Source organism: Uloborus diversus, chromosome 6 (genome assembly GCF_026930045.1).
Source record: "Uloborus diversus isolate 005 chromosome 6, Udiv.v.3.1, whole genome shotgun sequence".
In the NCBI taxonomy this organism is placed as follows: Eukaryota; Metazoa; Arthropoda; class Arachnida; order Araneae; family Uloboridae; genus Uloborus; species Uloborus diversus.
In genome coordinates, this window is record NC_072736.1 from 171,068,798 (window position 1) to 171,082,789 (window position 13,992).

Here is a 13,992-nt window from a genome sequence, read left to right on the forward strand (position 1 = left end):
TAAAATGACAGTCTTACCAGTAAAAGAGTTAAGTTGTCGGATTCAGTTCAGCCCTGTCAAAAAAAAAAAAAATCATTTACCTGCATGTCAAATATTACTAAAAACGTTTATCAAATTATCATGCCGTGGCGCGAGTTTCATTGCGAATGACGTCAGCGCTACTCGATCATTGGCTATTATATATATGAGGATGCAACATAGCGCGACATATGACAATAAGAAGGGAGAGGGTAGGATGTAGCCGAAAACTTTATGAGAAAATATGCAGAAATAAAAAAGGGGATATTTCGATGATTGGGAATCTGGCGCGGTCGTCTCATTTTAGGCGCAGATAATTTGACTGTGGTAACCCTGCTGATTTGTAGTAACCCTATGTGAATAGATGTTTCGGTTCTCTTTGTTTAGATTTGCAGGCACTGGAGCCAAAAACTGACGCCAATGATGAAAGATCGCCAGATTCCCAATTATCGAAATCTTCCCATAAAGAAAATATCGAGGGTCAAATATGCAGGAAAAGTTGTGACACATTTATGGACAATCCCCTTTAACGTTAGTTGTTTCATGTACGACTGTCTTTACATATTTTATCCAGGAAAACAGGCTGTTTACACATATTTATGTAGTATTTTACAAGTCATTGGATGTTAAATATCGTTGACTGTTAAGAATTGTTGCTACTGTTTAACCAAATTGTTGTGACTGTTGATGCCTGCTTCTGGAGTCGTTTATACTTCTCAAGTGTTTCGCGGAACTGCGCATGACAAAAATGACAAAATCTGCACATTTTTGATACGAGTTGTTTAGTGTCCCATCATTTCATTTTACTTATTTTTAAAGCATCAAATGAATTTGAAAAAAAAAAAAAAAACAAATAAATAAATAAAATAAAAAAAACAATAATTTATAAGCTAAGTAGTTTTCAGTGGTGTAATTATTTCTTCATGGTAGTTTTTCTAGTATTTGAGCAATATGAGATTTTTTTTTTTAATCACGTGCGTATTTATTAAGTATCACATTTGGTATTTAAGTTCATATCAAACAATATCATGATTTTTGTTTAGAACAGCAAAAATAATTTGTAATTTCTAGTTGGAAAGCGATGTGAAATGTTTTTGATTTAGTCGTAAGACATTTGTTTTAACTTGAAAATCTGACTGACACAAGCCGTATTCAACGAAATAGGCGTTGAATGACACTGAAATACTTTAACATGGTTATCACTTGCAATCGTGTTTTTACTGCCAATTGATCAAAAAAAAAAAAAAAAATTTAATTTGAACTTTGACATGTTGAATTCAAATTATGTTTTTCGCAACCACGAGTGTGTGTATGTAGGCAAGTGTGTTTGTGTGTGGGGAGGGGTATGTTTGTGTGTGGGGGGTATGTGTATATGCGTAGGCATGTGTGTTTATGTGTGTTTGTGTGGGGGGTATGTGTATGTGTGGGTAGTTGTGTGTATGTGTAGGCGTGTGGGTATGTGTTTGTGTGTGTGGATGTGTAGGTGTCTGTATGTATGCGTGTGTGTATGTGTTTGTGGGTGTATGTGCTTGTGTGTAGGATATGGACGCAACCTGGAGAGGTTTTTTCGCTAGAGGAGCAGCATCGTGAGGCGGCAGGAAAACAAAATCATAGGAATTCAAAACAGTCAAATGAGAACAAAAAGCAATCGTGATTGCTCAAAAAAAATAAAATAAATAAAAATAAAAATAAAAATAAAAATTATTTTGAATTTTGACATCTATAATTCAAATTATGTTTTTCGCAATCACGAGTGTATGTGTGTGTAGATAAGTGTATGTGTGCTTGTAGGTGTATGTGTGTGTGTGTAGGTGTATGTGTGTTGGTGTGTATGTGTGTGTGTTTGTAGGTGTGTGTAGGTGTGTGTGTAGGTGTATGTGTGTTGGTGTGTATGTGTGTGTGTGTGTTTGTAGGTGTGTGAGTGTGTAGGTGTATGTGTGTAGGTGTATGTGTGTAGGTGTGTGTGTGTATGTGTGTGCGTGTAGGTGTGTGCGTGTAGGTGTATGTGTGTAGGTGTGCGTGTAGGTGTATGTGTGTGTGTGTGTGTGTGTGTGTGTAGTTGTGTATGTATGCGCATGTATGTTGGATATGGACGCAAACCGATTATATGCACAACATTCATAAAGATAACCTAAATTAATTTTGTGTTAATAAAAAGGACCTGGTTATAATAGTATTTTGGCAGCCATTAAGAATTTTTCTCTGGAGTTTTTTCCAGAGCATTAACGCATCCATGATCACTTGCGTCATTTCCATGATAGAATCTTCCTCCTTCATTAGCAAATCAGAAAGATCATTTCTAGTGTCTAGGAATGGCTCAAAATTTTCAGTGTTCGCGTTTTTTGTATTGTGTTATGGATGTCGGTATCCTCGTTGGTTTTATCCTCTTTTGGCACTCTTAAAAGATCTTCTTCCAGTGAGCTCTGAATTGTGTGAGTTTAATAACTTTACTTCTGGAAAGAGTTCTTGAACCAATCGCAAAAATGTCTCTAGTGTCTCAAGCTCGATTATTACCACGCCAAACTGCAGTTGATTACGCATAATCTGCAATCGTTAGGAGTTTGGATTTTGAAAGAGGAGAAAATGTTATCTGTTTGCATTGCCACATTCGCGTAAAACCGAAACTCATCCGCGTAAAAAAAAAAAAATAAAAGTGTCAAATCTTAAACCGCGTATAATCGAAACCGCGTAAAATAAACCCGCATAAAACGAGGGTCTACTGTAAAATCTAATAAATATTTAGAAACATTGCTTTAATTTTTCAAACATAAGTATTATATATTATGTGAACACTTTGAATGTGATATAAGAGCACTTTTATAAGAAAATCTGAAACTTTATGTAGATTTTACTAAATGTTAAATGTTTGAGATCTGTAAATTTTTCAAAGATTGGTGAAAAATTGAACGAAAGATTTTCTTAATATATTTGCATAGTTTTAAATAGTTCAACAAATACTATTCACAGAAAAAAGGTATTTTAAAATATATGACGGTTAATTGTTGTTGACTGAATTATCACATTTATACTCCTCAATACATGTCAATGTATTTTTATGAATTTATATGTATTTAAAATAAAAGTAAATGAACGGTTCTTGTGGTACACATTTATTTTATCTTTTATCTGCATCATCAGTTTAAAATAGCTTAGAACACAGTAAGACATTTTGTACTACCAGATAAGTTTTTGTATTATTCAGAGCAGACTCATCTTGAAATTTTTGAAATCAGCTGATTTTTGGTTTCACCGATCAGCGTTCGAAAATGCTTGCAATCGACCTGGTCTCTCTAAAGGTCGACCCGGTTGCAACCACTATAATCACGGAATCATGGCAGTGAACGAGATCACGTGGTAGTTTAGAGCCAATACGTAAATAGTTCAACTACACATGTTATTTTGATTGTGAGTGCGTTGTCTGCTAAACAAGAAATGACCGCGAGACAACAAGCAGCTCGAGCTCTACCGGTCTCACCTAGAGCCGCTATATAGATAGGCCGACGCATCAGCTTAAGTTTAGTCATTTTGGATCGGATATTTCATTGTTGCGCTGCTAGGGTTACCACAGCAAAGTTTCGGATTTCGCCAAATTTGCCAACAATTCACGTGCCGCTAATAATTGCTTACAGTGAGCAATTACCGAGTGCGATAACTCGCCAGAAAAGACAACAACTCAAACACGCGCTCCGATCCAAAATGGCTAATCATAAGCTGATGCGTCGGCTCGTATATATAGGGGCCTTAGTCTCACCAGTAAAATTCCAGTGACATCATAACCGCAACCTGATCAACCGCGCGGAGCGAGCCTGTGAGGTATTTCCGAACAGAGCCTTGAAGTCATTAGGTTGTGGTTATGACGCCACTAGTAATAATATTTTTAACGAGAGACCGGCAGAACAGTTGTATTTCCCTCAGAGGATAAGCATAAATCTCCAAAATGTTCACAAATAAACAAAGACTTTGTTTTTGTTTGCTTGCGGTAGCACCGAAGCGACCGATCCCTGTTTCCGAACATACCCTTTGTGCTGCCTTGAATGTCAATAAACTTGATTTTTTATTCATTTATTGAAACAAAAGCTAAATAGCTTCACACACATGGAGGACTGCTTTCAAATCTCTTTGCACGCAGGAAGATTTACACCTCAAGAGAAGGAAATAACACACAGGGCACCGGCGGGAATCGAACCCATGACCTTTGGCCTAGAAGGCAAAACTTCTACGGAGCTGCTGAGATCCCAATATAAACTGCAAGAGAAACAAATAACACACAGGGCACCGGCGGGAATCGAACCCATGACCTTTGGCCTAGAAGACGAAGTTTCTACAACGGAGCTACTGAGGTCCCAATATAAACCGCAAGAGAAGGAAATAACGCACAGGGCACCGGTGGGAATCGAACCCTTGACCTTTAGCCTAGAAGACGAAACTTCTACTACGGAGCTATAGAGGTCCCAATATAAACTTTGAAAATTTTGTTATACCCCCCCCCCCCTATGAGTACGTTTAGAAACTTAAACGGTCGCACCGGCGGCACCACAAGCGTTGCGATCAGTCTATGGCGGTCGACCCGGTTGCAACCGCTCTCACCCATCTCTCACCACAGTCTTTACGTGTTAGCAATGAGTGACGTTGTTAGCGAAATCACATGTTATTTTTGGCCAATTCGGTTATGTTTGAAGTTTTACTTTTTTTGATAGGAGCGTCGTCTGCTGCTGAACTACACAAACCGCGCTGTAATCACGAGTGTTTGGAAACAAAGCTGTTCCACGTAGCTCACCAGAAAAATAGAAGTAATATGCCAGTGACGTCACAACCATAACCTAACCAGTAGGGAGGTTCAAAAATACATGTAAAAAATGTTTCTTTTAGGTAACAGGACAGCCCTCAATATTTTTAGAGTTGTGGATAGTAATATACCGGAAGAAGTTCAGCTTCTTATTTCAACGCAAAGGAGGGTGCTCAACCCCCTCCCCCAAACATCATACGTATGGGGAGGGGGGTTTAAAAAATACATTGAACTGAAAAAACAATGCTACATATTATAATATACACGAGTAATATGCATATACATTGCAGTAAAATAATTATTTACAAAAAACATTTGGGAAGATTAAATGTTTCTAAATTTGGGACATTTTTTATGCTACGGCTAAAGTTAAATGAAGGGGTCATTGAGCACCCTCTTAAAATTTGAGTGAGAAAATAAAATTTTACAGCATAATACTATTAGTAAGTCTAAAAAAAAGGGGGGGGGGTGTCCTGGACTCTAGCTGGAAAAAGTTTTTTTGAACCACCCTACTGACCAGTCACGTGGTGTATCCGGTGAAGATTGCGAACGCAGCCCTAATGAGCTTCTGGTAGAACAGCTGTATTTCCGTACGCTTGTGGTGGCACCAGTGCGGCCGATTCCTGTTTCGGAACGCTTTCCATGTGCCGCCTTAAATGTCAATAAGGGGCCTCAGTGGCCGAGCGGTCTGAGTGACCGCTTGATATTGGCACACTTGAGGCGGTGGGTTCGACTCCCACCCTCGCTCCGGTTGTACTTTCCCTTCTTTGTGATGTAAATTCTTTCATGTGTTGTTTATATGTCTAATAAAAAATATATATCATGCGTAAGGGAGGCAAAACACTCAGATTGTAGTCCTCATCAAAAAGAAACCTGTGCAATTAAGCACCAAAAGAAGAAGAAGAAGAAATGTCAATAAACTTTGAAAACTTGTTGTGCTGTTACTGTCAGGGTGTAAACCTCCCTACGAAGTTTGGCATGAAACTCTTCCATTTGGTTGTGGTGATTGTAGCAGCTTTAAATAGAAAATACTGTGTTTTTAAAAAATATATAAGTATGGTTCTTAGAAGATTGACGCCAGGGAACGCCTAACGAGTGGCGTCCGAAATTAAATGGTGCACGGACACAAATATAGTCGAACTTACGAAGTGCCCGAATGTTAAAGATGTCCGTGCTAATCTTTACAGTAAGGAGTGTTCAAAATGAAAAAATATCAGGAGTTATACAAGTAAGTTAATTTACGTTACTTATTTTGAGAAATAACTTTGTTGATATTGTGCCCTAAACTTGAATCGAATGATTTGTTGCTAAAAGTATAGAAATCAGCTTTAGAATGAGAATTAACCTCAAAGGAACCTTGCAAATTTCCGTACATATGTTCGAGAAACGAAAGTATGAATAAATTTTTTGTTGTTTAGTGAAATGGTTTTAGTACTAAGATATACCTAATTCGGATTACTTAAATTATTTACGATATGCTTTAAAAAGTCGGGTAAGTATACTTCTTTAAGAATGTCTTGGTCGAAACTTTAAAAGATTTCATAAATAAAGTTGCTTTGGGGGGGGGGAAACTGAAACTTGATAGCAAACTTCCAAATTTTGCAGAATAATTGATTTTTGCATAGTTGAAGATTGTTCAAAAATTAGCAGCTAAATTTGCTGTAAGTAAAGTGAATGCGGTAGAACTTCGATTATCCGAGCTAATTGGGACCGCTGATGCCTCGGGTGTTGGAAATCTCGGTTAGTAGACACTTTGCATAGCAAAACCTGTCAGGATCTCAAATTTTTAAAAAGTATTAATTTAAATACAATAGAATCGTTTTAAAAGATAAAAATGACCATGTAAAAAGCAATGTTTTACATTTAAAAAACTAAAATAGAAAATAACTTGTAGTAAGTATTAAAAAATTATTTATGTATTTTCTTTTTTTTTTTTTTTTTTACAATGCCAAGTTAAATATTGAAAGATGCATAAACAGAAACTTCTAGAAAATATTCTTTTTTTCAAATTGAAAACTTTTTATTTAATACTAGTGATACCCGCACGGCTTTGCCCGTAATAGAAAAATCAAAAGGTCTTTTGGTTCGCCTGTATATTTACAAATAATGTATGGTGAATTTTCTCGCCAGTTGGCTTGTACCCATCTTACGGTTCCACGTTATAATAATTTAGTATCTTGCCAATTGGCTTCTGCCCATGTTACGGTTCCACTTTATGATAATTTCGTAATTTACTCGTTCATCTTATAATATTTTTTTTCTTAAAATTGGAATAGAAAAAGAACCACATCGAATTTTCGAAAAATCGCTTCGAGGTGCACACTCCCATGCTACATACTAACTTTGTGCCAAATTTCATGAAAATTGGCCGAACGGTTTAGGCGCTATGCGCGTCACAGACATCCTACAGACATCCAGACATCCTCCGGACAGAGAGACTTTCAGCTTTATTATTAGTAAAGATAAAGATTACATTAAAAATTAAAAAAAAAAAAGACTTCATTATCTGTTCGGTTATCTGAAACCTCGGTTAATTGAAGCTCGGTTAATTGAGGTTCTACTGTACTGGTTTAAAGACTTCAACCATAGTTACAATATTACCTACAAAAACCTATGAATGAATTTAACAAAAACTTGCAAATTTTAATGCGGAAATAAGTTTTTTAACAACAAAATGAGTTGCGCATGCCAAATTATTGTAATACTTTTTGAAACAGATCACAAAACTATGACCCGAAAATGGGGTGAATCGAAGCACTTTTCAACTTTGAACATTTTAAAAAAAAAGCAACTTTTTTTAAAGCTGATTTTTGTTTTGTATATTTTTTGGGCTATACCATTCAGCCTTGTTTTGTTCTTGCAGTTTTAAACAAAAACAAAACTTTTTGAACAGTTTGTATATATAAAACATTTTAGTAGTGTTTCCGCATGCTAAAGTTTTTGTTTGTAATTATTCAACTTTTAACAGAGTTTATAAAAACGAGTAACAACAAAGGAGAAGGGGCGAAAAAGATCAGGTAGTTACTTTCGAACGAAATCTTTATAGTTTGTACAAGTGAATGTAGGGTTTGTGTGAAATTAGAAAACAACTTGGAATTCAATAAAGGTTAAAATTCATCGCATGAAAAATATGCTTGAGATGAGAAATATGAAAATTTAACACAAATTCAAGTCTTCATGTCGCTTTTAAAAGTATTCATGTCTTTTTTTACTTTCTTCTATATCTAATATATAGAAGAAAGTATTGGATTCGTGCAAATTTTCGAATTTCGAATTTTGACGGATTCGAACGTTTTGAGGTGTGCTGAGTCCACTTCGACTATTTTTGGAAAATGTCTGTCTGTGTGTGTGTGTGTGTGTATGTATGTATGTGTGTGTGTGTCACGTCTGTGTGTGACCAGTTTTTTGTGGCCGCTCTACAGCAAAAACTATCGCATGAAATTGAACGAAATTTGGTACACATATGTGACCCTATGTGAACTTGTGCCCATTGGTTTTTGGCGCGAATTCCTCCAAGGGGGGTGGAGCAATGGGACGTTTTTTGAGTTATGCGTGATTGCTATTCCTCAGGAAGTAACTGGCGGAATCAAACAAAATTTGGTCCATATTTTGCCCCTAACTGGAGCATGTGCTGATTCAATTTTGGTGTCAATAGCTCAAACGGGGGTTGAGTTATAGAACGTTTTTTGTCGTGAATTGTGACTGCTGTATCTCAAGAAATAACGAACGGAATCAAACAAATTTTTTTTGACAAGTAGCCCTTAGTGGGTATAAGAGCTGATTTTATTTTGGTGTCAACAGCTAAAAAGGGGGTAGCGCAATCGCCCGTTCTTTTTTTCCATTGTGAGTGCCCTATCTCAAGAAGTAATGCTACGTTCTGTTTGAAATTTGCAATATATGTGAATACATACGTAAACAGGCTTTGGTTCAATTTTGACTCCAATAGCTCCAAGAGGTGTTGATTTTTTTTTTTTTTGCGAATAAAAATAGTTTTATTAATGCAACAATAAGAAAGATAAATCGTAATAGATTGTCGTCTGCGTATTTCTCGTGATTTTAATTGTATGGAAATGATCGGAAATATTATCTCAATGATTTAAAATTTTTAACTGTTGCCATCTTATGTTTGTTAATAAATAAAATATTTGTAATTAATTCAAGCAAGGCTTTTAAAGTAACTTCCAATTTTCGCTCTTTGTTTTGCTTTTACAATAATTCAGACATTGGGATGGTCGTCAAGTTTTTGCATGTGTCATTTTGTTTTTGTTAGGAATATTGCTTCCTCGTCAAGCATGGGGAGGGATCAGAAAAAGGAAAAATATAGAAGAAAGTTTCGTGATGGCCACAACATACTAGTTTGAACTAGCAGATATTTGGATGCTTTAATTTGGATGAAGTTTCTTGGTGACATCTTCAGAAAGAAACACCGCCTCCTCCTCCTCCGTTTTTCGATACATAGGGTAACGGCACCAGTAAAAGACGAGGGTCCAGGTAACAGGCAGTCATAAGTTTGAATTTAAATAATAAGAACTTTAGGCGGGTAAAACTGATGTTGCTGCGACCCATGAATACGATGCAACCATATAGTAATATCAGAGTGAATTTTATGAGCCAGTTGGTATTTACAAGGCAGTGGCGGAAGGTTATGAACAGCCACCGGTGTTTCATGTTCATTTGAATTTAATAAGGTTTTAGATCTAAAAATAAAGTACTTTTGAATTTTTTTTGAAGAGAAAAGGGGAATTCTGTTCATTACCCATCCTTTCCTCATCCTAGCTGTTACTGGTTACCGTCAGAACTGTCGGTGTCTGTTACTGGGGATCGGATTTTTTTTTCGAAACTGAGCAAATAAAAATAGAATCAACTAATTCAGAGGATCCAGAAGCAGCCAAACGTTGGATGAGACGCAGCTGCATGAGATAAAAATAGTTTTAAAAGTCTAAACACATTAAAAAGCTCTGAAAATTGAGTTAACCTCAGAGCGATGTGTTAAGCATGTCTGTTACTGGTGTCGTTACAGGTACTATTATCTTTAGAAGTTGTAGACAATATAAACTGTTTGTAATTCTCTGGAATAGAATAACTGGGGTTGATAGTTTCAAGACAACAATTTATTTTGAACTCCTTTTGTTCATTTTCCTTTCCTTTTTTTTTTTAATTTCATTATTTTTCTTTTTTTATTTTTTTTTTTTTAATACTTTTACAAGTTTTGACCAAGAGTTTCTTTTGCCATTAATTAACTATTGCAACCAGAATGTGTCTTCGGAAGCAAGGGGGGGGGGGAGATATAACATACCCATACATGCATCTAAGCGAACACAAAATGATTGGCAATCAGGTCCGTCCTTTAAGGGGGTCAAGAAAAGCAATTGACCCACCCTTCCCTCGGCTTTGATAAATTAATAAACTAACAACTTCCCTTGAGTTTAGATCACGAAAAGGTAGGGTAACGGCACCAGTAACAGACATGCTTAAGACATCGATCTCGGGTTAACTTAATTTTCTGAGCCTGTTAATGTATTTAGACTTTTTTAGCTATTTTTTTCTCATGCAATTACATCTCATCTAACGTTTAGCTGCTTCTGAATCCTCTGAATGAGTTAATTGTATTTTTATTTACTCAATTTCGAAAAAAGGTCCGACCCCTAGTAACAGACACCGAAAAATCTGATGATATCCAGTAACAGATAGAATGAGGAAAGGATGTGCAATGGACAAAATTCCCCTTTTCGCTTCAAAATATGCAAAAGTTCTTTGTTTTTTAGAACTAAAGCCTTATTATATTCAAATGAACATGAAACACTGGCAGACCTCGTGGTAGCTGTTCATAACCTTTCACTACTGCCTCGTAAATACCAACTGGATGATAAAATTCACTCTGATAACACTAGATAGTTGCATCGTATTCATGGGCCACAGAAACATCAATTTTACCCGCCTAAAATTCTTATTATTTAAATCAAAACTTAAGGCTGTTACTAGACCCTTGTCTGTTACTGGTGCCGTTACTTTATGTGCTTTCATGCAAAGTTTTGCAGACGATGAAAACGTGAGGTTATTTGTTTTAACTCGTAAAGTCTTGTAAATTAGTCAATTGTGATTCCGGAATGATAAAACTTAATTTCTTACGTCCTCATGTTAGTCTTTCCTGAGAAGAAAATGTGCAATGAAGAATGTACAAACGTACAATTAAAATGTACAATTTCTTTGTAGAACTATTAAATTACGTTTCATCTAACCCAGTTGTTCCGGTTGTTCTCATTGTAGGATGTTGGGTACAATGCTTCTGAAGTTGGCAGGGCTCGATTAAGATATCAAGGGGCCCAAGGTCAAAGAGTTTTTTTGGGGGCCTCCTGTATTTAAGCATTATAATTTTAGCCATTGAATAATAACAGGGCGTGGACAGGGGGGAAGGAGGTAAAAGGACACCTGTTGGCCAGGTCCCGAGTCTGGAATAGGCCCAAAATTTTTAAAACTAGGCGTGAAATATAGGGATAAGCAATATGGAGGTCAATCCGGAAAAGTCATTTGTGCCGAGCCCCAAAATTTCTTTGCACATCCCTAGATAAAAGTTTTAGTTCTGACTAAAACAGTTTTAGCCATTTGAGGGCCCCTAAATAGCGGGGGTCCTAGGCCACGGCCTAGTTGACTTATTCAGTAATCAGGCCCTGTAAGTTGTTCTAAAATAGGGTAAACGACTAGTTTTGGGCAGCCAACTAGTAATGGGCAAGTTCGTCTTGTATTGCCAATATCAAGTTGGTAATCGATATTCCATGAACACCGCCAGTGGATTCTCAAAATAGCGTCTTTCAAAAACACTCTCACCCTTTTTTAAAACAGAAGTTTCTATCTACAGTGCGGTTTATTACGTTAATGCTCCTCTATCACTAATGATGCGTTTAAGTTTTTGAAGTGTTTCTTAAGGACCTGCCATTACTGTTTGTTTTTTTAATCTTTTTCCTGTACATATTCATTCCCTAGCTTTTTTTCTATCATATAGGAATATTTTTTCATTAATTGAGATTCTTTCAAGCTAATGTTCCCATAACTAGTTAAAAGGAAACATTTTAGGTATAGACACAAGGAAAGTGTCTCGACTCAAAATTTAAAAAAAAGTATTAGCTATTGGTTTAAAATCTAAATTTAATGCTCCTTCTAGCCTCAAAACTCGCAAAAACTTAGCCTACGTAATTGGTGCGTGGTGGCGTAAAAACGATTTAATCAAAACTGGCACACCATTAACATTTCATATTTCCGAAGAAAATTTTGCGAACTTTAAGTATGTATTTAGGCATCAAAAACTAACCACTAAATATTACATGATAATGAACTTTAGAGTATTTGCGACATTTGAGACTAAATAGCTTAAAACCACTTTTGCGTAAAATCTGAATTTCTCCATTACTGTTTTTTTTTGGGGGGGGGGGGGGAGTGGTGTAATTGAGTTGTGTTTGAACCGTAATTAATTTTGTCCGTAACTAAGCTTTCAGCCGTTCTTACTCTGAATTATATAATTTGGGATTGACGATAAAACATAAACTGAGTTTGATATGGCTTGGTAATAAAAAAAAATACAGGAGTAGAATAGTTTTAATTATATTTTAATTGATTCTGTTGGTCAGACGAACCTATCAAAAGCGATTCGTCAGTTATTTATTTATTTTTTTCTGATTTTGAAGTTGCTCGTAATGCTTGACTCAAGATGCATTAAATTTGATTATATTGTAAGAAAAACAATTTTTTTAATTTTGTTGAACACATTATCTATATATTTCCTGAAAATGAATGTATTTAGCTAGTATCGCTGTTACTAGTTTTTAATGTGACCATGAGTGGGACCATAACTGATGGTCATTGCAGTCAATTCCAATTTCTTTCAAAAACATTTAAAATATCATAAATGAAAATTAATGTAAATATTAGCGTTATAAAAGTACAATTTCTAAGTTTAAACTCCGTTAGAATTAGTTTTTTTTTCATGAGCTAGAACTGCAACATTTGTATCCAAAATCAAAAAGGACCCTTAAACAAGCCCTTAACTGGTCATTTACCCTATATAAACCCTTTATTAAAGAAATAATAAAATTAATGAGTTTAAATTTAATACAGTGTATATTAGGTTAAGCTCTTAAGTTTTGGAAAGAGTGAAACATAAGTCGAATTTTCCAAGGACACTTTTTTCCTTATCAATGTAAATCTATTTGCTGAGGGCACTTTTTCACTTTTTACTTCATTTAAAAAAAATGAAATATTGTATTCGCGAAAAAATTTTCTCTCGAAAATTGACCTTTATTTCCATTTTGCTCACCCCCGAGTAAATGTTGAGTTTTTTTTTTCGACCTGACTACTCGTGCATTTTACCTAAGACGCCCGAAATATCCATTTTGACGATTCCCGAGTTAATTATAACGAGTTTTCTCGTGACGTCTGTATGTACGTATGTATGTGCGTATGTATGTCGCATAACTCAAGAACGGTATATCCTAAAAAGTTGAAATTTAGTAGGTAGACTCCTAGTGAGGTCCAGTTGTGCACCTCCCCTTTTGGTTGCATTCTGGTGTTTCTAAAGCGGTCTTTTGCACCTTTTTGTGGGGAAGTCATTGTTAATTTCGATGCAACCTCAAGTGGTGTTATAATTTGGTGGACACTTGGCGATATATCGCCAGTCTTCTGGTCGCCAAGTTTTGTCGCAAACTTGGCGACAAATTTGGCGATTTCTTTTTTTTTAATTTGGTTTCAATTTGGCCACTGTTGGTGATATTTAGAGAGTTAACTATTGAATCACATTAAAATTGCAATAATGGGGAAATAACATTAAATTGGTGTAAAAGGAAATCATGTGACATCAGCTCGTTTTATTTTTCACTAGTGGTACCCGCACGGCTTCGCCCGTAATAGCAAATTAAAAGGTCTTTTGGTTCGCCTGTATATTTACAAATGATGTGTAGTGAATTTTCTCGCCAATTGGCTTGTGCCCACGTTACGGTTCCACGTTATGATAATTTCGTATCTCGCCAATTGGCTTGTGCCCATGTTACGGTTCCACGTTATGATAATTTCGTAATTTATTCGTCCATCTTATGATATTTTTTTTCTTAAAATTGGAATAGAAATTTTTTTCTTAAAATTGGAATAAAAGAAGAACAAAATCGAATTTTCGAAAAATCGCTTCGAGGTGCACACCCCCA